This window comes from Petaurus breviceps, unplaced genomic scaffold (genome assembly GCF_028583685.1).
Source record: "Petaurus breviceps papuanus isolate PSGF00001 unplaced genomic scaffold, PetGlider_PUasm1.0 90700, whole genome shotgun sequence".
NCBI classification, from domain to species: Eukaryota; Metazoa; Chordata; class Mammalia; order Diprotodontia; family Petauridae; genus Petaurus; species Petaurus breviceps.
Window position 1 is genome coordinate 1,809,320 of NW_027187315.1, and position 23,933 is coordinate 1,833,252.

The 23,933-nt window shown below is 38.5% G+C and overlaps 1 long non-coding RNA gene across 1 annotated transcript; it reads left to right on the plus strand.

Moving 5' to 3' along the window:
• The first annotated feature begins 1,549 nt into the window (after nucleotides 1-1,549).
• Nucleotides 1,550-19,443, plus strand: LOC138144361 (uncharacterized). Its single transcript, XR_011163923.1, has 4 exons — nucleotides 1,550-1,626; nucleotides 3,843-3,900; nucleotides 5,166-5,248; nucleotides 18,904-19,443. It is a non-coding gene; the product is annotated as an uncharacterized lncRNA (long non-coding RNA).
• The last annotated feature ends 4,490 nt before the right edge of the window (nucleotides 19,444-23,933 follow it).

Genomic DNA, 23,933 nt, shown 5'->3' on the forward strand with positions numbered 1-23,933 from the left:
TCAGAATTGAGCACATAATTCTAGTCCTGAGCTGACCAGGGGAGAGAATGGCAGAACAATTTCCACTCTCATTTGGAGCATTATGTCCATCTAAATGCAGCCTAGAAGAGCTTTAGTTAGCTTTTTTTTACTGCTCTATTTCACTATTGATTCACATTGAGCTGTCCACTAAAATCCCCAGATTTCATTAGAGAAACTATTGTCTAATATGTTTGCTTGTGAAGTTAACTTTTCGAATTCAAGTTTTAGGGGGTGGGGATAGGGGTGGGGGCATCTTTGAGTCAATCAATCAAATCACTCTATCCCATTTAAAGTAATCAACAAAATGCTATGCCCCACTACCTTAACCAGGTAAGAATATCCCTATTGAATCAATCAACCAAAGGCTTTAGACTAACTGGGAAAAGTCCTTGATCTATTTAGAAGTCCTTGAAAGCTATTGGATAAAATGGAGGAATGTTGAATAGGAAATTTGTTTGGAGTGGTTGAGATTTGGCCATGCTCCCTTTTTAAAAAAATATAACATAGCAAGACCCAAATTTTTGAGTGTCATTAAGTGAGCCATTGTAGAGGAAGGAAAGCTATTCCAGCCAAGCCCCTGAGATCTAAATAGGCTGCATTTACATCAGAGGAGAGGAGAAGAGCCCCAGCCTCAGCCTCCCTCTTGGTCTTATCCTTCCTAGAGGAAGAGTCTGTGAACTTCAAATTTTGAATTTTGTTTTCCCTCCAAATTAATATCATCAACCAAATAATGACTATTTCTTGGGTTCTGTCATTCAATCAGTTCTGAATTGAACTAACTATACTATATGCATATCACAGTGGATCAGTCATTGGTCCTGGAGTGGGGAAGACCTGAATTCAAATCCTACCTCAGACACTTACTAGCTGTATGACTCTGGGCTTAAACCTCTCATTATCTCAGTTTCCTTGGGCTCCGTAATACTTTTTAGCTCTAAATCTATGAAATCTAAATTCTGCCTTGCCCCTTCCCCCCCAAGAAAAGGAAAAAAAAGATTTTTGAAATCTATAAAATTGTGGTGGTTGATGATGATGATGATAATAATAATAATAATAGGTTGGGGTGGAGAAAAGGTAAGGAAGTTAATCTGGTATAACCTCTTCTTGATCAAGCCATGTAAGAGTTTAATGATGGTGGCTTCTCTCCCTAAGTGTTCCCAAACCATCCCTTTAGCAATGTGTTCTAGAATTTTGCCAGGAATAGAAGTGGAACTCACTGACCTGGAGTTTACAGACTCTTTCCTTTAATCCTCTTTTCCTGTTTTGAAAAATCTAGACAACATTTGCTTCTAGATAATGCTTCTCTGGTCCTATAATACCTCTGACAGCTTCTAAAATCTCTCAGATATCCCTAGCAATGGTTCAATGAGCACAGCTGACAGATGTTTTTGTTTTTGTTATCTTTATCCAAGCCTGGTTACTTCAGACTTACAGTCCCCTCCCTTGTTGGTGAGATAATAGCATCTCAGGATCTTCCTTTGACTCCTCCCATTCATTCATTTGGCATATCATAGTGAACAGGCAACTCACTGTTCTTGGAGTCAGAAGACCTATATTCAAGTCCCAGAAGAATGGACCTGTTGCTTCCAGTTTGTGTGGCTTTTGGTAAGTCATTGGACCTCCCTTTGCTGTTGATGAGTTCTCTCTCTTGAATTCATCTTATTACCTATGTTCTTCTGAATTTGAGATCTTTTAGCTTTGGAAAGAATTCATTTTGGTAGATTGTACCAGCAACTCAAAGGTCTCTTTTTGAAAAGAGGTGTGTAAAGTTCTTAAGTATGTGTACTAAAATATACATTGGTTACTTAGACAAATGCATAAGTCATTATTCTCATTTAAATGAGAATCAGCTCAATTATATAATTACTTTGCTTTTTCTGGAATTTAGCTTCCTAAGGCAGATAAAATGCTGAACCTGGGGTCAGGAAAACCTAATCCAGCCCCAGATATTTACTAACTGTGTGACCTAGAACAAGTCGCTCTTTTTTTTTGACCTCTTAATAGCTTTTGGTACTATTGATCACCCTCTGTTTCTTCAATTTTCATGACTTGATTTTCTTTTGGTTCTTTTTCTACTTGAGGGATACTTCTTTTCAATTCATTTTACTAAAGTATCTTTCACCTACTACTCTAGAAACAAGGTTCTGTCCTAAGCCTTCCTTTGGGTAGCTTTGCTCTGGGTGAATTCATCAGCTTCCACTGATTCAGTCACCTTGACTCACTTCTTAAAAAGGCCTATTCACAGAATGGGCATTACCTCACTCTAAGTGAGTATATGAACAGGCCTTAGCCTAAGAGGGTCAGGGTCTCCCATTGCATCCTGGTCCATCTCCAGTCATCCTGATGAATATCAGGTCACTGGATCCAGATGACTCTGGAGGAGAAAGTAAGGCTGGTGACCTTGAACAGCCCTCCCTCACTCAAATCAAAGTCAACTGCAAGTCATGTCACCATTTCCCTGATGCCAGGGTCCTCTTCGAAAATGAAGTACAAACACAACAACAGCAACTGATTCAGTCATCATGCTTCTGCAAATGAACCCCAAACCTATATATCTACACATAATTACTCTTTGTAACTCAAGGTCTACATTTCTGACTGCCTATTGTATATTTCTACTTGGCTATCCCATAGATATGTCAAACTCAACATACTCAGAATGAAGCTCATTATCTCTTCTCCTAAACCTGCTTTTTCTCCAAACCCCCTTTATTTCTTTCAAGGGCACTATTATCCTTCCAGGTTTGCCTCAGTTTCCTCATCTGTAAAATCATAATAATAGCACCTACCTCCCAGGGTTGTTGTAAGGATAAAACAAGATAATATTTGTAAAGTACTTTGAAAACCTTAAATCATTACATAAATGCTATTTATTATTAACTATTATTATCATTATCAACCACCACAATTTTATAGATGAGGAAAGTAAGGTTCAGAAAAATGAAGTAACGTGGTCAAGGCCACACAGGCAGTAAGGGGTAGAATCAGGATTTAAATCCAAGTTCTTCAAATCTAAATCCAGTGTTCTTTCTACTAGACTGTGAGTTCCTTGAGAGCAGGGACTATTTCTTGCCTTTCTTAGTATTCCAAGCACTTAGTACAGTGGTATAACAGCAACCACACTGGCATGCCCAGGATGGCTGCTAGCACAGGTTTAAGGGGTCAGCAAATCTTTTAAAAATTATATTTATTAGTTCAGGGGAAAAATCAGCACCCTGAACTTTAGAGAAAATCCAAAGAAAACAGAGAAAATACAAGCAGAGAAATAAGGACCAACAAACAGGACTTCTAATTGTCTGAAAAATCATCACAGATCAACAGACAAATCCAACTGTCTGACCAAGGCAATACATACATAGTTACCAGAGAGAAGCATCAATATCTGGGTTTTTCAGAGGCAGGGGCTCCTTAATGGTTATCCAGAGTCTCATCTGGTTAAATCACAGGAACATTTTTCCAATGAGTGGGCCCCAAAGCAAAATGCTAACCTATATATACCCTTTTTAGAGCCAGAGGGCATCACTACCCTCCTGACTCAGTGTCTAATTAAAAATTAACAAAAGGTGTGAAAGCCTTCCTACAAGCAAGCCTCCTTCCCTTAATGTGCTCCACTGAGGTCCATTAATGGGCAGGGAAGATCTTAAATTCTATTAACCTTACAAGTGGCTGGCACTTAGTAGGCCCATAATAAATGCTATTTAACTCATTGACTTTCTTCTCTGCCACACTGCCTTTCTTGAACTCAGTTGCCTTATTTATATAATGAGGACATCTTCAAGGTCTCTTCCAGTTCTAAAGTCAATGATTCCTGAATCTCCCAGGGATCTGACCTTCCTGTATTTTGTGGATGAGAAGACTGACCTCTGCCTAGAGACCTTGGTAAGGATAATATGGTGATAATCACTTCTGGGCTTCGCATGGTGTTCTGCACACAGTAGGTACTTTATAAATGTTGTCTGTTGATAAGAATAGTACCAGTGTGTCCCTTGCCAAGTCCCGTGGGAATGGGGTAATGGACCTTTTGTGTTCATCACATTATGCAAAAAGATTCACTGAGATGATATACTTAATTAACTGGAGTATAGGTGCAGGCCTCATTTCCTTCAGTAAGTCTGGGCCTATTGAGATGTAATTAAGGTGGAGAAATTGTGATTTGCCTGGTGTCACACAGATTTAGGGCCACAGCTATAATATCTTACCCAGTAGGCACTGGAAGCTATAAACTATCAAAGTCAGTTTAAATCCTGAGTAGGAAAACTCTGTATGAATGTGGCCTGGTATTTTCTACCAGTGACTTTAGTGTATTGTCTACCCTAAATGCCAGAAACCAGGTGAAATGATTATTATGTAAGTTTATCTAAGTCCTCCAAATCTCTGACTTTTCCAATGTAAGTTATGTGATATAAAAGATTGTTCATCAAGAAGTCTGGCATGTTATACTGACTCACTTTCTATATGGCTTTGAATAAGTCATTGAATCTACCCAGGCCTTATTTTTCTTTCTCTTAATTGAGAATATTCAAAATATCTTCAAGAGGCAGTTCCACATACTTTTGAAGGTGAGGATGCAGGTCCTGACTATCACATAAAAGCTATGTGATCCTGGATAAATTACTTAATCTTCAGTGCCCTGGGCAACTAAGTTATGACTTAAAGAAAGGTTGTCAACTACACTGGGGGAAAGAGTTTTCATATTGGAAGTCCACAGAGTATATAACATCTGAATAATGCCTGTACTCTTCCACAGTCAAACCATGAAATTCAAATTAGATAATGTACATAAGGCATAAAAAAACTATATGACTCTCAGTTATTATTTGTTGATTGTTTTGATTCAAAGAACACCTTTGCTCTTAAAAATTACAAGGGGTTACTGAGCACAGCAATATCAGCCCCATTTAAAAAAAATATTATATGTGAAACCTGCAAAAATCATATTTGTTATGCTTATACATATTTATATCATACACTGATGGTATATATAGGCACTCAGAATATATATATTGCTGCATCCCAGGATTTTTAAAAAGTCTAAGAGTGAAAGTGTGTTTGTAGAGTGCTTTAGGGTCCTTTGGGATGAGAATATCTCTGCAAGCATAAGTCATTACCATTAAACTAAACTACTGCCTTCCTGTTACTGATAGCACTGAAGAGTTTTCTTCCCATCTTCCTGCCTTCGATCGCCAGCTGCTAACATCAAGATATTAGGATAATGCTGCTATTACAGGTGATTGGAAGCATTTATACCTTTATTAGAAACATCTATATGGCAATGGCAAGGGGCATCCAGTATGGGTTCCTGAGGTAAAGGAGAAAGGGGCTTCCATTATTGGCTTTTATCACACTACCTTGTCATGTACATCAGTGCCCCATCCAGTCGGGGGAATATTTCTAGCTAGTGACTGGGAGAAGCCAGCTAGGACCCTGGGAGGAAATCTGAAGCAGTGTCTGCAATGTCCAGGATAATCCTGTGAGGCAGGGAGTACTGACTTTGGGTCTATGAACTTGAAAAATAAATATTTTGATAAATGAATTTCAATAGAATTGACTGCTCTTATAATCCTATGTGTTTCATTTTATGTATTTAAAAATAGTATTCTGAGAATGGGTTTATAGGTTTCATCAGATTGCCAAAATGGGCCAGGATGCAAAAAAAAAAAAAATGGTTCAGGACTCCTCTCAGAACCTGGGAGTTCTGTTTTGCTTTCCGAGGTTACTCTGTGAATATATGTTCCAATATGGCTTATGATCAGGTCCCAGTCTCCCAAATGTAACAGCCACTCCAGCACACTTGGGCTGTCTGCAAAGACCCAGTGAGCTTCCGTGGTAGGAATGGAAGAAAAGATAATCAGGACTGGGGGTGGCTAGTTTTCCTATCTAGGTGGAGCTTGAAGGGAGGTCAGCTAGGAGGAGAGAAGAAAAGAAGAAATGGTAGGGTTTCCCTTGGAGACCTAGAACAGCAGCACATTTTTTTTTTTAATGGCCTGAGTTCATAAGAATTCTGTCCTAGGAAGTGTGGTTATGAAATGACTTGTGATTATTAAGGGCAAAAAGACTCTGCAACAATGTCCTGGGAGGCTGAGATCCCAATCTTGTACTAAGAAGGTCACTCTCTCCTCTGTAGCTCACATAGCTAACCCTTTTCCTTCTTCCACCAAAAAAATCTGCCTCATCAGACATGAATCTAATATAGTAACTAATAGTTTTACTCAGAATGAAACCTAACTCCAGAGCATTGTCAGAGTTGACTTGGACTCCTCAACTTTCACAAATTACGGAATAATCTATGCAAATCCCACATCCTTGAGAGGTTAAGAACTTAACCATCCCCTAAAGTTTATGGCTTTCATGATCATATCAATCTCCCTCTCTCTCTCCCTCCCTTTCTAAATCATAAGTATATATAATGTATATATACATGTATGTATGTGGATATGTATGTCTATAACACCACCCTGGCCTCCACTACCTGAAGACCAGGTGTGTTCCATTTTACCTCTCCCCCTAGGCTCTCAGGAGCACTTAAGGGGATTTGAGGGTATCTGGGCTCTCTTCCAATCACTGCAGCCTTGACCAATGGTGTTTTCTCAATTGCAGGAGTAGTATTCCCTTGCACTTCTGTTCCATTTAGAAACCAACAGTCATATTAGCTTCTACAGGAATATACTTTAAAGGTATAATCACAAATATAAAAACTTACTCCTGCAATATATGGGAGGCATATTCCCAGTTCCAAGTTTCAAATCACATTTGGGCTCAAGCCCCAGGCACCCTGGCTTGTCAGGGTTTTCTCTGCTGGGTAGGCTTGCTGCAACATCATTCCTGCAATCCTGGCTGCAAGGTGGCTGTGGTTGATCTCCCAGTCAGTTGGGGATCACCCTGGCACATGAAACTTAGGACAAACACAGGAAAAAAAAAAACACAGAACAGAGGCAAACGCAAACACTCCCAGGTTCATTTCTCAGAGGCAGAATAAATAGGGAGAACAAGAAAGGAGATCGTTTCCCTCATCAGTTCAGTTCATGGTAGGTGATCTTCACCTTTTAGAGGCAGCAGAAAGGAGCTCATAAGGAAGAATAGAAATCAGACAAAAAGAGATCATCTTCGTCTTACTAGCTGCACAGATGCAGCCTGTTCCAGGTGCACCGTCAATTAAAGAAGGCTACCCCGACTTTGTGGGGCCATTGGTGGTGCAGTGGATAGAGTGCCCGGCATTAAAAAGACTCTTTTTCATGAGTTCAAAGTGTCTCAGACACTTGGCTGTGTGGCCCTAGACAAGTCACTTAACACTGCCTTAGTTTCCTCATCTGTAAAATGGCAAACCACTTCAATATCTTTACCAAGAAAACCCCAAATGGGGCCACAAAGAGTCAGATTTAACAACAATAACAACAACAACCCTTACCTACATGGTAGAAGATGCAAAGTCATGCTATCTCACCATACTCCAAAGGCTTCTTTCATGTTAGATGTAGGTATGCCCTAACAAGTCCCATTACATGTCATTATATGTGCGTGTAAACATACACATATGTTTATGTGTATACATATATATGTGTATTTTCCAAAGCTTTTTATGAACTTGATAAATGAACAAACATGATTATTTCCATATAAAAGTAAACCAGGAAAAAATGATTGTGTAGGGCAGATAAGATAGAATAGGGCACAATGGATAGAATGCCAACCCGGGAGTCAGGAGGTCCTGAGTTCAAAAGCAGCCTCAGACGCTCACTAGCTATGTGAACCTAGGTAAGTCACTTAACTCCAATTGCCTCAAAAAAAGGGGGGGGGAATGGGTGAGTGATGGTATATTAAACAGAATCTCTACTATATTTTTTAAAGCATATATTAAATAGCAGCACCCACACAAGCCTGCTCATCTGTGTCCTTTGCTAACCTTCCTTTTTTTCTCTTCTGTGTATTTTTAAAAATGTTCCATTGACTCTTTTCTTTCCTTTTATTGCATCATTATCTCTACCACTACACTCCCCCCCAAAGTTTCCCACACCCACAAAGAAAATCCCTTCTTTTTAATAAATAAGTATAATCAACCTTATTCTCATTGAATTTGGCTTAGGGAGGGAATGACATACACACTAAATAGGGTATCTCACCCTATAGGAGAGTAGGGGGGAAGGGGATGAGAGGGGGGATGATGGAAGGGAGGGCAGGCTGGGGGGGAGGGAAGTTGGAAGCACCCACTTTTGAAAAGGGGCAGGATCAAAGTAGAGAATAGAACAAGAGGGAGGTGGGATAGGAGGGAGGGAAATATAGTCAGTCTTTTACAATATATCCACTATGGAAATGTTTTTAATACCTACACATGTACAAATTATATTGAATTGCTTATCTTCCCAGTAAGGGTGGGTGACAAGGGAGGAAGGGAATGAATCTGAAATTCAAAGTTTTAAAATCAAATGTTTAGATAGATAGATAGATACTATTATTAATATTATTTTACATGTAACTGGGAATGGCATGGTGGATCTCTATGTCCTACTGGAAAGTCGGAGGGGATATGGGAGAAGATATGGGAGAGAGCAGATTGGAGGAGGGGATATCCAGTGGGATCGCTATTTTGGGGTGGTGGGTAGGGGAAAAACGGGGAGAAAATTTGTAACTCAAAATGTTTCGGAAATGAATGATGTAAATTAGAAGTGAATAAAGCATTTGAAAAAAAAATAGTTTCTCATCTAAATCTAATAGCATTGGTTTTATTGTGCAAAACATTTCAATTTTACATAATCAAATTTGTATGGGTTTTTTTTAGTGATTATCTCTATCCCTTGGTCAAGAACTTCCCCCTGTACATAGGAAAGTATTTCCTTCACTTCTCCATTAATTTGCTTATGATATAAACTTTTATTTCTAGTTACATAGCCTTTTAGAGCCTATTGTGGTATGTGGTATGAAAAGTTTGTCTAAATCTAAATTCTGCCAGACTGATTTCCTGTTTCCCTAGCAGTATTTTTGGAATAGTAATGTAGTAGATGAAAGATGAAATAACTGAGGGAAACAAAGGTTCAAGTTTCTGAGCATATCAATTTATGAAGAAATGCATTCCAATTACCTAACAAATCTGGACCAGGCCTCCTTTAGCCTAGCACTAAGCCCTGAACACAGAGGGAGACAGATTTTATGAATTAAAAAAATTAATAAAGGCCAATTAAATAAAAGAAAACAATCAAGAAGAAAAATTAGGTAATCTGATTTCTATTTAGAAGAAAAACTAGAAACTTTATAATTTGGGAGGAATTGAGCAAATAAGTATTGTAATTAGAAAAAAAGAGGTATCCCACTCCCCCCAAGAGTATGTATTAAATCAAAGGAACATGGAAACAATAACTAATTTACCATCAAGGCGCCAGTTTTCATATAAGACTTATGAGTTGCTTGATATGTATAATTTTGAGAAAACTCCTTGCATTAATCTTTGAATCTGACTAGCATAACCTAAATTCTTAGTTAAGGGTCTCTAAGCAATGAGTAGCCCTGAAGGGTTGTAAATAATACAATAAAGTTGTTTTTCATAACTACCATAATTGAATGCAGTTTTTTTTTTCATTAGACAGAAATTGAGAACCAGCCCTGGAGTCAGGAGGACCTGAGTTCAAATCCAGCCTCAGACACTTGACACTTACTAGCCATGTGACCTTGGGAAAGTCACTTAACACCAATTGCTCTGCCCTCCCCTCTCGGAAAACCAAAAAAAAAAAAAGATCAGAAATTGGACTAGACCCATAATTCAATAGAACTATGCTAGATCCAGCATTGAGTCACAAGATGGAATCTATGTAGTTCACTCAATTCCCAAAATTCCCAGAAAGGTCTTAAATTCTTATTCAAGTATTTGTTGTCTTTGGGTGTAGTTGGTATCAGTTGTACTGTGCTACTACAATCAATAGATTCTGGTTCTGTGTATCTTACATGTTTCACTGATCAACATTTTTTAAATGTTATTTAACCAGTACTAAATAGTTTTGATAATTACTGCTTTGTGATGTAGTTTGAAACTTGGGTTTTATGCCTGATTCTTTTATTTCTTTCTCTTTGATAAAAGTGTATTGAGATATATTTTTTTCCTCTGATGCCTGCTTTGGCAAAATCTAAAAAGTTTTGGTATATTGTCTCATTATTAACAGTTCTTTCAATGAAATTATCTATGATTTATTCTTTAATCCTTCAATTCTTTAGGAATAAATTATTTAGTACGCCTTTAAGTTTGAATCTTTTATTCAAATACTCTTCGTTGATTATAATTTTTATTGTATTATGGTTAGTAAAGGATGGGTTTAACATTTTTGCATTTTTTAATTTGCTTATGAGAATTATATGCCATAGAACATGGTTAATTTTTGTAAAGTCTCTACTTAAAACTGAAATGCTTTATACACACAGACATAAACATACCTATATGTGTGTATGTGTATATTTGAGCATATGTATATTATGTGTGTATGTGTGCATACATACATATCTTCATTTCTATTCTAATTCAGTAATATATCTATGTCTAATTTGTCTAAAATTGTATTCAGACCCTTCACTTCTTTCTTGTTTGTCTTTTTTTGTTATATTTATATTGTTTTAAAGGGAGCATAGGTGTGAAGAGGTCCCCAACTATTATAATTTGGCTATATTTCTCCCTAAATAACTTTTTAGTAGTTAAATGTTCAGAACTTGGTCCATATATACTAAGTACTGATATAATTACATTATGTATGATGCATTCAAGAATAATATTTTCATTCTTTTTATCTCTTTTAACCATGTGATTTTAATACTCCTGTCTTACCTGGAATTGTGATTGCTTCTTCTGATTTTTCTTTTTTCTTTTTGGAGAGGGTAAGGTAGGGCAATCAGGGTTAAGTGACTTGCCCAAGGTCACACAGCTAGTTTTGACTTCTCCTGCTTTTTAAAAAAGTCACCTGAAATATAATAAATTCTGTCTCAATATAAAATTCTTATTCTATTCAAAGTTCTGCATTTTAAGTGTTTGTCTTGTGAGCAATTGTTGGGTTCTGCTTTTCTATTCTATTACTTTCTATTTTGTGAGTAGATTTGTGTCATTCATGTTTACTGTTAGTATTGCTAATTGTGTATTTCTCTTCATCATATCCACTTGTACTTTCTCATCTTTTTGCTTCCTTTACTGTTTTCTTTACAAAGATGGTAAGAGAAAAATAATGTAATTAACAATCTATAGCTGAAGTGGTCTAAGGACACAGTTCTGACCTTTATCTCTTCATCAAGATGAGATAAAAATCACCATTTTTTACACTTTCTTTTTCTCTTATTTTATCCCCTCTTTATCCTGTGAAATTCTATAAAATTAAATCCTATGAAATTAAAGTTTGTTTTCCTATCTCCAACTTTACCCTTTCAATTAATTCTTCTCACCTTTCATTTTCTCTACCTATTTCCCTGTTGACTTTAATATATTTTGCACTAAATTCTTTGTATATATGTGTATGTGTGTGAAAACTCCCTTTGTCCTGTTCAAATAAGAGTGAAATTCATGAGATTCCTGTTCCCCTCACTTCTTACTACATGTTTGTATATGCTAATTCTTCCTTTCTTTCCTAGTGCATTCTTTCCCCCTTTCTTTTCTTTCTTCTCTCAAAGCCAACTAAATAGAATAAAACCAAACTTGGTTCCTATGTTTGTTTTTCTTAACTCTGTTAAGGCTCTTGAAGACAATAGGATTCTAAAGGGAAACTTATCTTTTCTTCTCTTATTAGAGTATAAGCACTTCATAATCATTTAGCCCCTTTTAATCATTCAAACATATGTACCTTCTTATGTTTCTCTTGCCTCCTTTATCTGTGTTTCAATGATTCCACCCAGCTCTGGTCTTTTCACTGGGAATGTCTGAAAGTTTTCTATTTTATTAGAGGCACAATATATATTTCCTCTTTAGGATTATATCAATTTTGTGGGGTGGCTTATTTTTTGGTTGTAAGTCTTTTATCTTTTGTCCTTTGGAATATGGTATTCCAATATTTTCTCTTCTTCATAATAGTTGTTGCTGAATCTTATGTGATATTGACTGTGGTTCTTAGATACTTAAACTCTTTTTGTACTGCTGCTTGCAACATTTTCCATCCAGTTTGGAAATTATGGATATTGGCCATAATATTTGTGTGTTTTCAGTTGTTTTCCCCAGGAGATGATGTGTATTTTTCTATTTTAATTTTGCTTTCTGGTTCTACTTTTGAACCTTATTTTATTTCTTTCTTTGACCTGCTCTGTTTCTAATCTGAGCTACTTAAACCCTCTTTAGGTACCTTGGTAGTCTTTCTTTCCCAGTCTTTGTTTCATCATATTGGTGCCACACTTAGTTCAGATTCCGGACTGGTACCTATACCTAGTACTGCACCTCAAAATTCCCAAAATCAAGCAACCCACTAGCTTCAACTTTCCCTGCAGCAGTTACTATAAGTATGTGTTACCTCACCTGGTTCTTGCTTCATTTTTTCCAGCCAATCCTGCAGTTCTTTGCTGAGATACAACTTGCACTCATTGTGTAGTTATTCTCTTCATCTGGGTTTATCTCTTAGATTTCACTTAACCATTTCTTTTTGGATTGCAACTCAAGTTAAGACGCATGTATTAAGTTCCTACTATGTGTGAGATTAAGAAGCCTCTTGATGAGAGTGGAGAAGAGAATGTAAAAGCTGTCTTGAAACTTAAAATAAAAATAATTTTTAAAAAATCCCTAAGATCTTGGCAACTGGTTCCATTGCTTCCTAGCAAATAGGAGAGAAAAAAAAATGGCAATAGCATTAGATTTTATATTCTTGGGCTCAAAGATCACTGTAGATGGTGATTGCAGCCATGAAATGAAAAGATGTTGGCTCCTTAAAAGGAAAGCTACGGCAAATCTGGACAACATACTAAGAAGCAGAGACAGCACCTTGATGACAAAGGCCCATATGGTCAAAGCTATGGTTTCTTCTGGTAGCAATGTATTACTGTGAAAGTTGTATCATAAAGAAAGCTGAGGACTGCAGAATTGACACTTTCAAATTGTGGTGGTAAAGAAGACTGTCCCTTAGACAGCAAGGAGTTCAAATCAGTCAATATTTAAAGAAATTAATTTAGGATATTCGTTGGAAGGACTAATACTGGAGCTGAAGCTTAAATACTTTGGCCATGTAATGAGAAGATGGGGTTCATTGGAAAAGATCATGATGATGGGAAAGATTGAAAGCAAAAGGATGGCAGAGGATGAGATGGATAGATATCATGGAAACATGAACCTGGACAGATTTCAAGAGATAGTGGATAATAGAAAGGCCTGACATGCTCTAGTCCATGGTCCAACAAATGTATAAAACATTATGCTATGCTCTTACAAAGAAAGACAAAACCAACCTGCTCTGAAGAAGCATATGATCTAATGATGGAGACAACATGCAAACAACTACGTACAAACAAAATTATATTTGGAGATCATTTCAAAGGGATGTCTCTAACTTTAAAAGAGATCAAGAAAGGTTCTCGGTAAAAGGGAGAATTTTAGCTGAAACTCAAAGGAAACCAGAGAAGCCAGGTGGCAGAAATGATTAGGGAAAGAATTCCAGGCATGGGATAGGGGGCAGGGGGGAGACAGCCAGAGAAAATACATAGAATCCAAAGATGGAGTGTCATGTTGAAGGAACAAAAAGAAGGCCAGTGTCACTGGATTATGGGATACATATGGTGGAGATTATGGAAACAGGTAGTAAAGAATACAAGTTATGAAGGGCTTCAAAATTCAGAGGATTTTATGTTTAATTCTGGAGGTAGCCACTGGATTTATTGAATAAGGGGGTAGAATAGTCAGACCTGTGCTTTAGAAAGATTACTTTGCTAGTGGAGGATGGACTGGAATGGGGAGAGAGTTGAGGCAGGGAAACCAATTATCAGGTTCAAAAATCCAGGCATAAGGTGATGGGGACCTGTACCAGAGTGGTGACAGCATCAGGGAAGAGAAAGAGGCATTAAGGTAGAATCTACAAGACTTGGCAACTGTTTGGATATGAATGTTGACAGTGAGGAGCTTAAGCTGATATCTAAGTTTCAAACCAGAGTAACTGGAAAAATGGTGGTGACCTTGATTTTAATAGGGAAATTTGGAAGAGAAGAGGGCTTGGGGAAAAGATAATGAGTTCAGTTTTGGACATGTTGAATTTAAGATGTCTATAGAGTATCCAATTTGAGATGGCTAATAGGCAATTGGTGATGTGAGACTAGATGCCTGGAGAAAGGTCAAGGCTGTTCTAGTAGATCTGAGAGTCATCTGCATAGAGATGATAATTAAAACCATGGGAGCTGATGAGATCACCAAGTGAAACCATGTGGAGGGAGAAGAGATGAGGGTCAAGGATAAAACCTTGGGGAACACTCACAGCTAGTGGGGATGACATGGATGAAGATCCAGTAAAGGAAATTAAGAAGACAGTTAGGTAGAAGAAGAACTAGGAGAGAACAGTATCTTAAAAATCGAGAGAGAATACAGTATAGAGAAGAAGATAACTAACGATGTTAAAGGCTTCAGAGAGTCAAGCAAAATGAAGATTCAGAAAAAGTCATTAGATTTGGCAACTTAAATATCATTGTTAACCTTCTGGATGGAGACTTTTTGCTAGGGCCAGGCCCCACTCCCTCTCATGCTCTTGGATTGGGTAGGCAGTCAAATTTTGGTTTCTGCCCCACTATCATCCTTATGCTACTACTGTTCTGGGTGGGGCAGCTGATGCTAGGACCATAATCCCTGACATCTGGGTCTGTTTCCTGGTGACTCATTCCAAGTCATGACCTTACCCTATAGAGCTGGCTTTCTTCTCTACTACCACTTTACCAGGCTAAACTTGAGTCCTCAGTGACTTCATAATCTACATATGGGAGATTATGCTGGCTTTTGCTTCATCTAGCCTAACTCCTTGTCCCAGTAACCAAAGGCTTCTTTGTCTATTTTCTTGTGTAAACATGGACTGGGTAGAAGAGCCTACTACTGTTTTTCTTTGGCTTTATTGGTCTTAGCTCTCTCTGGTGCTTTTTTAGATCTTTATTGGAGTGTAGACTGGAGGGCTAGGCTTCTCTACAACCTTTTATGTCACCTTTTTAACCAAAAAGTCCTCTTACATATTTGTTGTTGTTGTTCAGTCATGTCCAGCTCTTTGTGTTCCACTTGGGGTTTTCTTGGCAAAGATACTGAGTGGTTTGCCATTTCCTTCTCCAGCTCATTTCTTGGATGAGGAAACTGAGGCAAACAGTGAAGTGACTTGTCCAGGGTCATACAGTATCTGAGGCCAGATGTGAACTCAGAAGATAGCTTCCTAACTCCAGGTCCAGCATTCTATCCACTGTGGCACCTAGCTGCCCCTTACATCTTTATTTGAGTATAATAAACTTTTAAAACATTTCACTGCCTCTAGTTTCTCCCTTCTCCAATACATTCTTCACACACTTCTCAAAATAATGCTTCTAGAATATCACATTGGTCACTTCGTTGTTTCCCTATTGCATGCAGGATAAAACCAGTTCTGTAGCTTGGCATTTGAGGTCTTTCACAATATGTCACCTACTGCCTTTTTAAAATGTGTTTGTTCTATTCTCTTTGGATGGTGAAGAACATCTCCTAAAACCTCTATTTGAGGAAGGCTCCCCAGTCAGTCATCTCTCTTTTTTTTTTTTTTACCCAGTTAAACTCCTTTGATCTTTTCAAACAATAAATCTCCATTAATAAATATTTATTGCTGGTTGTTTGACTGATTATGTATCCAATGGTCCAGTCATACTGGACTTACTTCCCTTGATCTCATTCAGTCCTTTTTAGTTCACAATAAATAAATAAATGCAGTTCATCCCCCCTGTCAAGAATGTACATCACCTGGCAAAGAATTGGGAATTGAGGCGATGCCCATCAGTTGGAGAATGACTGAAGAAGTTGTGGCATATGAATGTAATGAAATACTATTGTGCTATAAGAAATGATGAGCAGATAGACTTCAGAAAAACCTGGAAAGACTTATATGAACTGATGCTAAGTGAAATGAGCAGAACCAGGAGAACATTGCACATAGTAACAACCACATTGTGAGATAACTAACTTTGACAGACTTATCTCTTTTCAGCAACACAAGGATCTAAGACAACTCCAAAAGATTTATGATGGAAAATGTCCACATCCAGAAAAAGAACTATGGAATCTGAATGCAGAATGAAGCATATTATTTGCTCTCTCTCTTTTTTTGTTAGTTTCTTCTTTCTCATATTTCCTCCTGTTGGTTCTAATTCTTCTTTACAACATGACTAATGTGAAAATCTGTTTAATATAAATGATATCATATTGCATGCCATCTTGGGGCGGGGGGAGGGGAGAGATGGAGGGAAAATTTAAAACTCAAAATAATTTTTTAACCTTTTTAAAAAATTTTATAAATTTTTTTGTCTTTATTAATTTGTTTGTTTTCTTTTAGCTTACAGGATTCAGTTCAACAGTCCCTTGAGTTTCATATTTTCTCCCCCTTCCTTCCCTTTCCCCCCTCCACCACTCCATAGCAGCATGCAATCAAGTATAGGATCTGAAAATGCTTTTGCATGGGAAAGAAGAAACAAAACCAAACAAGAAAAAGAAAGAGAATAGGTAATTTGCTTCAATCTGCATTCAAACTTTGTTCTTTCTAGTTCTTTCTCTGAATGTAGACATCGTTCTCCATCAGGAGTCTTTTGGAGTTGTCTTATAACCCTGCATTGCTGAGAAGAGTCCAGTCTATCAAAGTTGGTCATCACACATACATTGTATCTGTAATTGTGTACAGATTTCTCCTGGTTCTGCTCTTCTCATTCAGCATCAGTTTGTATAAGCCTCTCCAGGTAAATATGAAGTCCATCTGCTCCTCATTTCTTATAGCACAATAGTATTCCATTACATTCATATACCACAACTTGTTTAGCCCTTCCCCAGTTGATGGGCATCCCCTTCATTTCCAATTCTTTGCCACCACAAAAAGATCTGATGCAAATATTTTTGTACATATGGGTCTTCTTCCCACTTCTATGATCTCTTTGTGATACAACCCTAGAAGTGGTATTGCTGGGTCAAAGGGTATGAAATTATTTATAGCCCTTTGGGCATAGTTCCAGATTGCTCTCCAGAATGGCTGAATCAGTTCACAACTCCACCAACAATGCATTAGTGTTCCAATTTTTCCATATCCTCTCCAGCATTTGTCAATTTCCTATTTTGTTATCTTAGCCAATCTGACCAGTGAGATGTGGTACCTCAGAGTTGTTTTCATTTGCATTTCTCTAATCAATAATGATTTGGAGCATTTTTTCATATACTTGTAGATATCTTTAATTTCCTCCTCTGAAAACTGCCTGTTTATATCCTTTGACCATTTATTAATTGGGGAGTGATTTGTATTCTTATAGATTTGACTCAATTTTTTGTGTATTTTAGAAATGAGGCCTTTATCAGAGACATAGGTTGTAAAGATTCTTTCCCAATTTTCCACTTCCCTCCCAATCTTGGTTACATTGGCTTTGTTTGTACAGAAACTTTTCAATTTTCAAAATATCCATTTTGCATTTTACAATACTCTCTATTTCTTGTTTGGTCATAAAGTCTTCCCCTCTCCATAAATCTGACAGGTAAACTATTCCTTGCTTTCCCAGATTGCTTGCAGTATCAGCCTTTATACCTAGATTATGTACCCATTTAGACTTGATTTTGGTATATGGTGTTAGATAATTCTCTATGCCCAGTTTCTGCCATACTATATTCCAAAAACTCAAAATCTTATGGAAGTTAATGTTGAAAACTAAAAATAAATAAGTACATTAAAAAAAAAAAAAGGATACCACCCATCTCTTGCCAGTCAAATTTTTTTCTCTTCCTTCAAGGCTCAGCTCTAGCACTACCTCCTCCATGAAGATTTCCCTGATTCCCTCAATTGAAAGTGATCTCTTCCTATTGTCCCCGGGCCTTAGTTTCCTCATATATACATTAATGATTTTATATTTATTATTTCCATTTTATATCATACTTATATATGCAGATAATTCATCTCCTCTTCTTGATCTTAAGTTTGTGAGTACATAGATGGTGTTCCATTTCATCTTTGTATCCCTAAGCATGCTGTTTTATACATAATGGTGTAATAGTAATGGAATTTGAAGATCCCCTTGTATTGGTAAGCTAACAGGTACTTAGCACTTAGTTTCAAGTTAAGTACTAAGACCCAGAACTTTTGAATCCCACAGTGGGATGGACTTGTTGACATAATAGGAAGGGGCTGAACAGGGAGGAGCTAATAACATATATAAGGAAAAGCCCAAGCTAAGAGAGGCCAGAACTTTTGGGAGTGAGCATCTGGAGGCTGGGCTGCTACTGCTGGAGGGGGGGGAAGAGGAGGAGAGAGAGAGAGAGAGAGAGAGAGAGAGGGAGAGAGAGAGAGAGAGAGAGAGAGAGAGAGAGAGAACTTCCAGGATCCTGAGAACTTCTGAGAACAAAATTAAGAACCTCTGAGAAATGAGAAGAGAGAACTGGGAGGAGGCATGGCTGTGGTGTCTGTACTTTGTCTGTCTGTTTGGATGTTACTTTGTCAAATTCATCTGCTAATAGAAGATGGTGCTGTTGTTACAGAAGCCCTGGGACCTTGCTGCTGGTTCAGAAACCCTGATTTTCTTGTTGTATGTTTACAGAAATCCTGGAGGATGGTCTTGCTGATCATTTCAGAGGCTCAAGGACTATACTGATGATTTGTGTTGATTCCTTAGACCTTGTTGTTAGGTCTATGTTGATTTCACAGGCAGAAAGTGAATTGATGAGGATGCCACCAATGTGTATAAATGTTATTGTAGCTTTGTTAATCTTTGTCTTCCCAGGACCAGAAACTGTGAAGGACTTGAGGTGGACCAGACACTGTGAACTTCAGTATGGAACAGAAATTGCACAAGAAGCTGGACAAAGAACAGAGAGCTGTCTGCCTTTGAACCCAGCTTGCAGTTGGATAGATTTTGGAAGGAGCTGGAACCTTGGAAAAGGAACCATGGAAGCTGAGGGCCTGCCTTGAGTCAAGATGAAAAGACCTCTCCTTGGGTATTTAATGCAAACTGAGAAGATCATAACTTACTAGGGGTGGAAAACTTTTGACTTTTGTACTTTGTGATTGACTAAATGAATGTACTTTGTTTAAAACTATGTGACCATTTTGGCAAAAACTATGTGGCCATCTTAGTGATAAGTTATTATACCATAATATTGTGAATGCTGTATTTTGATTTCTGTGAATGTTTTGTCTTAGTTTGTTACTGAATAAACGGAGAGTTCACTATACTATATAATCAGAACCTTGAAAGCCATTCACAGCTGCAGTCCTCTGGAAAGCTGCTCGTGCTTGGCTTTACAAATGGAGAATAAAAATGTGAATCAAATTAAATTAAGACATCACAGTACTGTGGAAAAGGAAATTATTTTGAAGTTAGAGGACCTCTATTCAAATCTCACCTCTGATACTTACTACCTATGTGACCTTGGGTAAATCATTTTTTTTCCCTGAATCTCAGTCTTCTCCTTTGTAAGATGAAGGGTTTGGACAAAATCATCCTTGGAGTCCTTTCAGAGGAGTGTTGATAAATATTTGACAACCAACTGTCTAGGGGAAAAAATAAACAAATGAATGAATGAATAAACATATATATATATATATATGTATATATATATATATATATATATATATATATATATATATATATAGGACAAACTTTTAAGTTTAATCTACATTGCTAATGCTTTTTCCATCATGTTCTTAAGTCTACTGTATCAACAAAACAATGACTGAAGCCCTGATTCATAGCTTTTGCTGATTTCTGAGGTATAAATACTCACTGAAAATTTAACTATTGGTTCTTGGGAGTCAGTTCAAACTACCTTGAGTACACCCTTGGGTCCCTTCCAGATTTAGGTCTATGATTCTGTGACTTGAACTGATAAACATGAAGGTTCAGGGGATTCTATTTATCATTTCTGTAAAGCACTGCTCTCTTCAGGAGCTGTGTAACTGTCCACATCTATGTATAGTCCCTTTAGCCCACTTCCTGCTTCCTGTGGTGACCATCTGATGACTTCCAATAACAATCATTTTCCCATTCACTCAGTGCTTTAAGCTTTACATTTTTTTTCCATAACTCTGTGACAAAGTAGCTCAAACATAATGGGTCTTATTTTGCAGATTATGTAACTGATACTCAGAGGAGTAAAGCTACTTGTCTAGGTAGCCTGTGTGACCAAGTATTGCCTGATGTTAGCCTCTAAAACCTTAATCACAATCCTTATTTGCCAGATCTCTCTAATAGAGGGAGATAAAGAATTAGCATATGCACATAAAAAATAGCTAGTATTTATATTACATTTTCAGGTTTGCAAAGCACTTTACAAGTATTATCTATTTTATCCTTAAAACAACCCTGTTACAATTAATATACCCACTTTACTGATGAGGAAACTAAGGCACACAGATAAAATGACTTGCCCAGGACCACACAGTAAGTATTTGAAGCTGGATTTGAATAGACAAGGCTTTATAAAGTTCCTCCAAGCATTCTCACTCACCTCCTCCACCTTCCTGCATTTCGCTTCTACCCTCTTTTGTGTCTCCTCCACACAGTAGATAATATTCCAAAAACACAGATCTGACCAAGTCACTTCTCTGCTCAAGAAGCTCTAGGGACTCCTTCTTGTCCAAGGGATAAAATATAAGCTACTTGGGTATTAAAACCCTTCACAATCTTTCTATAATCTAACTGCAGATTTCTCTTCTGATAGGTGAGCTAACCTGGACCACCATTCTATGGGGTGTCCAGACCATTCTAATTTCACTCCTGGTTCGACTCTTCACACTCTGTACATCTCTGCCTCCTTCCCAGAAGCCTTATTTGATTTATGAACAAATGAAGGCCTCAGAGAAGTTAAGTGACTTAGCCCAAAGTCACACAGGAAGAAGGCGGCAAAACTAGACAGAAGGCCCCCTACCTCCATCCTGGGAGAGAGTTTCCCTAGTGTTCTTTTCCCAGGTATTTATTGTATGAGAAGTTACAGCTGTTGGTCATGCTGAATTTCATGTGTCCAGGTAGAACATAGAACTGAAAGGAGCTTTAGTAATCATCTGGTCCAATCCCCTCCTTACTTTACAGATGAGGAAATAGACCAAGAGGTTAACCTCTTTAACTCAGTTTCTATGACTCTAAATACAATATTGTTCCCACTATGCCAGGGATATTTTGCAGTTACTTATTAGGCATTATTAATTGGCAATCTTCTCCCACTCCTACTCCTTTCCTCACTAGGATGTGAGAAAGGACTGCTGGGTTTTCTTTTTACTTTGCATCCTTAGCACCTAGTGTGTGTATATGTGTATGGGTGTGGGTATGTGTATGTGTGTATACATACACATATGTGTGTGCACACATAAACATGGATATATGTGTGCATGTGTTTATACATGTGTACGTGCATACATAGCATAGCATAGCATAGACAGCATTGGGGAACCTGCGGTCTCAAGGCCATGTGACCTTGAGGTCATAGGTTCCCCACACCTGGCCTAGTACATAGCAGGCACTTAAAAAATGCTGGTTGAATTGTTTGTTAGTCCTTCATTCTCATAGAGAAACAATGAAGTCCGGAGGCTGAAGTTTTGACTTGCAAGTGAATTGGATTTAAGTGAGGCAGGGCTGTGCAAAGTCATCAGCCTCACTCTCTCCTGCAGAGTCATCTGAGTCCAGTGGCAAGACAAAGGTCAAGACAACTGGCGATGACTGAGTTTGTAATGGGAAACCTTGGCCTTTTTAAGCTAAGGTCTTTCTCAGGTCTCAGTTTTGTGAGGCAACATCCATTCAGTGATTAAGGTCTAGGTAAGAACTGAGGCAAAAGATGGCCTAGTCTGCCTTCACAAAAGAATCCTTTTGGGAGGGGCAGACCGTTAAGGTTTTTGGCCGGAACAGAAGCAGTTGCATTTACACTCACTCTGAATTGAATTGAACTGTCCAAGTTGCCTTCATACACACAGTGGTATGAGGAGAGCAGTGACCCTCTTCTGGACTAAGTAACAGGGGTGGCCCTACATGACAGTAGGCCCAGACAGGAGATTCAGACTTCAGAGGGCTTCTGAAGCCTGCAATATGTTTGCCTGAAGAGGGTTAAGGTAGCTGGAGCCAGTTCTTAATCATAGGCCCTTGTAAAATGGCTTCGGCTGGAGCAGGCCTGGGGGGTGGGAGCCCCTGGGCCAGAGCAGCCGAGAAGGTGTTTGCCTTCAGCGCAGACATTGTTAAACCCAAGCGGGCAGCTCTGTTTCATTTTGAACTTGACAGATAAAAGGCCGACTTTGACTGAGGCTATTAAGCTTTTGGCACCCGCCCAAGAACACTGAACAGATGAGGAAATAACATAAAATAAAAGGCGTCTGCAAACATTGATTGTCGGCTGCTTTCCATAAAATACGCCCACTGTCGTGTGTGCAGAACTCCCTGGTCTTTCATTTCCCTGGCCCCACCCTCACTTCCACCCGCCCCTCTTCCTGGCTTGCAGTGATTATTAAAATGGGTTTCTTAAGAAAAATTGTATTAGTGCAAAAAAAAAAAAAGGCACACTGAGAACATTTCCTTCTTCACAAGGAGCTTCTGAACCCTGAAGCTACATACCCAAGCACTTAATGCATATCCTCCTGCCCCCAGGACAACACACACACACACACACACACAATCCCCCCACACTCCCCCCCACACACACACTCCCCTCCTCGGTGCTTCCCTTTCAACCCCCATCCTGAGCCCATTAGAAAACACATACGGGTAGCAGCCAGATGTGAACACAGCAGCTGAGTGAATAAGGTTGCTGAGCCAAGCATGATTTAGAAGCTACAGAGGAACCAGACCCTGCATCCTGACCTTCCTGAGTCGTGGGGTTTCCCGTGAAGGTGTGGTTCACAGTGTCAGGAGTCATTATCACCAACGATAACAGAATCACAGAATGTTTGAGGAGGAACATAGTTTCTTGTGGGAAAGACTGTTGAATTAGGAGTCAGAGGATCTGGGTTTTAAAATCTGCTTCTGCTTCTTAGGAACTGGGTGACCAGAGAACAAGTCACTTCACCTCTCAGTCTATTTCCTCATCTGTCGAGTAAAAGGAGAATTGGACCAGGCAATTGAAGAGGTTGCCCACTAAGAGGGTTAGGGTTGCTCTGGAGACCCCAAAATACCCACACACCAGGTCCTGAGGAACGAATTCAACTCAAGCCTTCTCAGCCAAAGAAAAGTAAAGTTTATTAAAAGTTCTCTTGCATTAGACACAGAGTAAGTCTGTGCTAGGTCATTCTATGGCACTCTCACTATTCGATGGCATTCTATGGAGTGCTCACAAATATGAAGACAGGATGGGATCTTATATACAGAAGGCTGTGGGAGGAATCTAGGTGTGGTCTAGAGGAGGAGTTTGGGGAGGGTCTTCAGGAGGAGTTAATGAGGTCAATGAGTGATTAAGGGTGGGAAGTAGCTGGAGGCTACAGACAATGGTGGGCTAGGCCAGTTCAAGGGTGGATTGATATTTTGATAGGCTTAAGGGTGGGAAGTAGATGAACAATGGAGGGCTAGGCTAGTAACTAGGCTAGAGTTAGCAGTTAATAGTTAATAACTAGGCTAGAGGTCTGGGCCCAGCCACAATGTAAGGCTTATTGCCTCATGAAAATGCCTCATCAAATGAGATCATTTAATCAGAGTTCAAGGGGGTTCCCAGAGCCCATACCTCATCAGTAATCATTAATGCCCCACGAAGTTCTATGATCCAGTGTTCCTCCAGTCCAAGGCTCCTTTTCCAGACAACATAAAATTCAGCATCACTAACAGCTATAGCTCCTCAAACA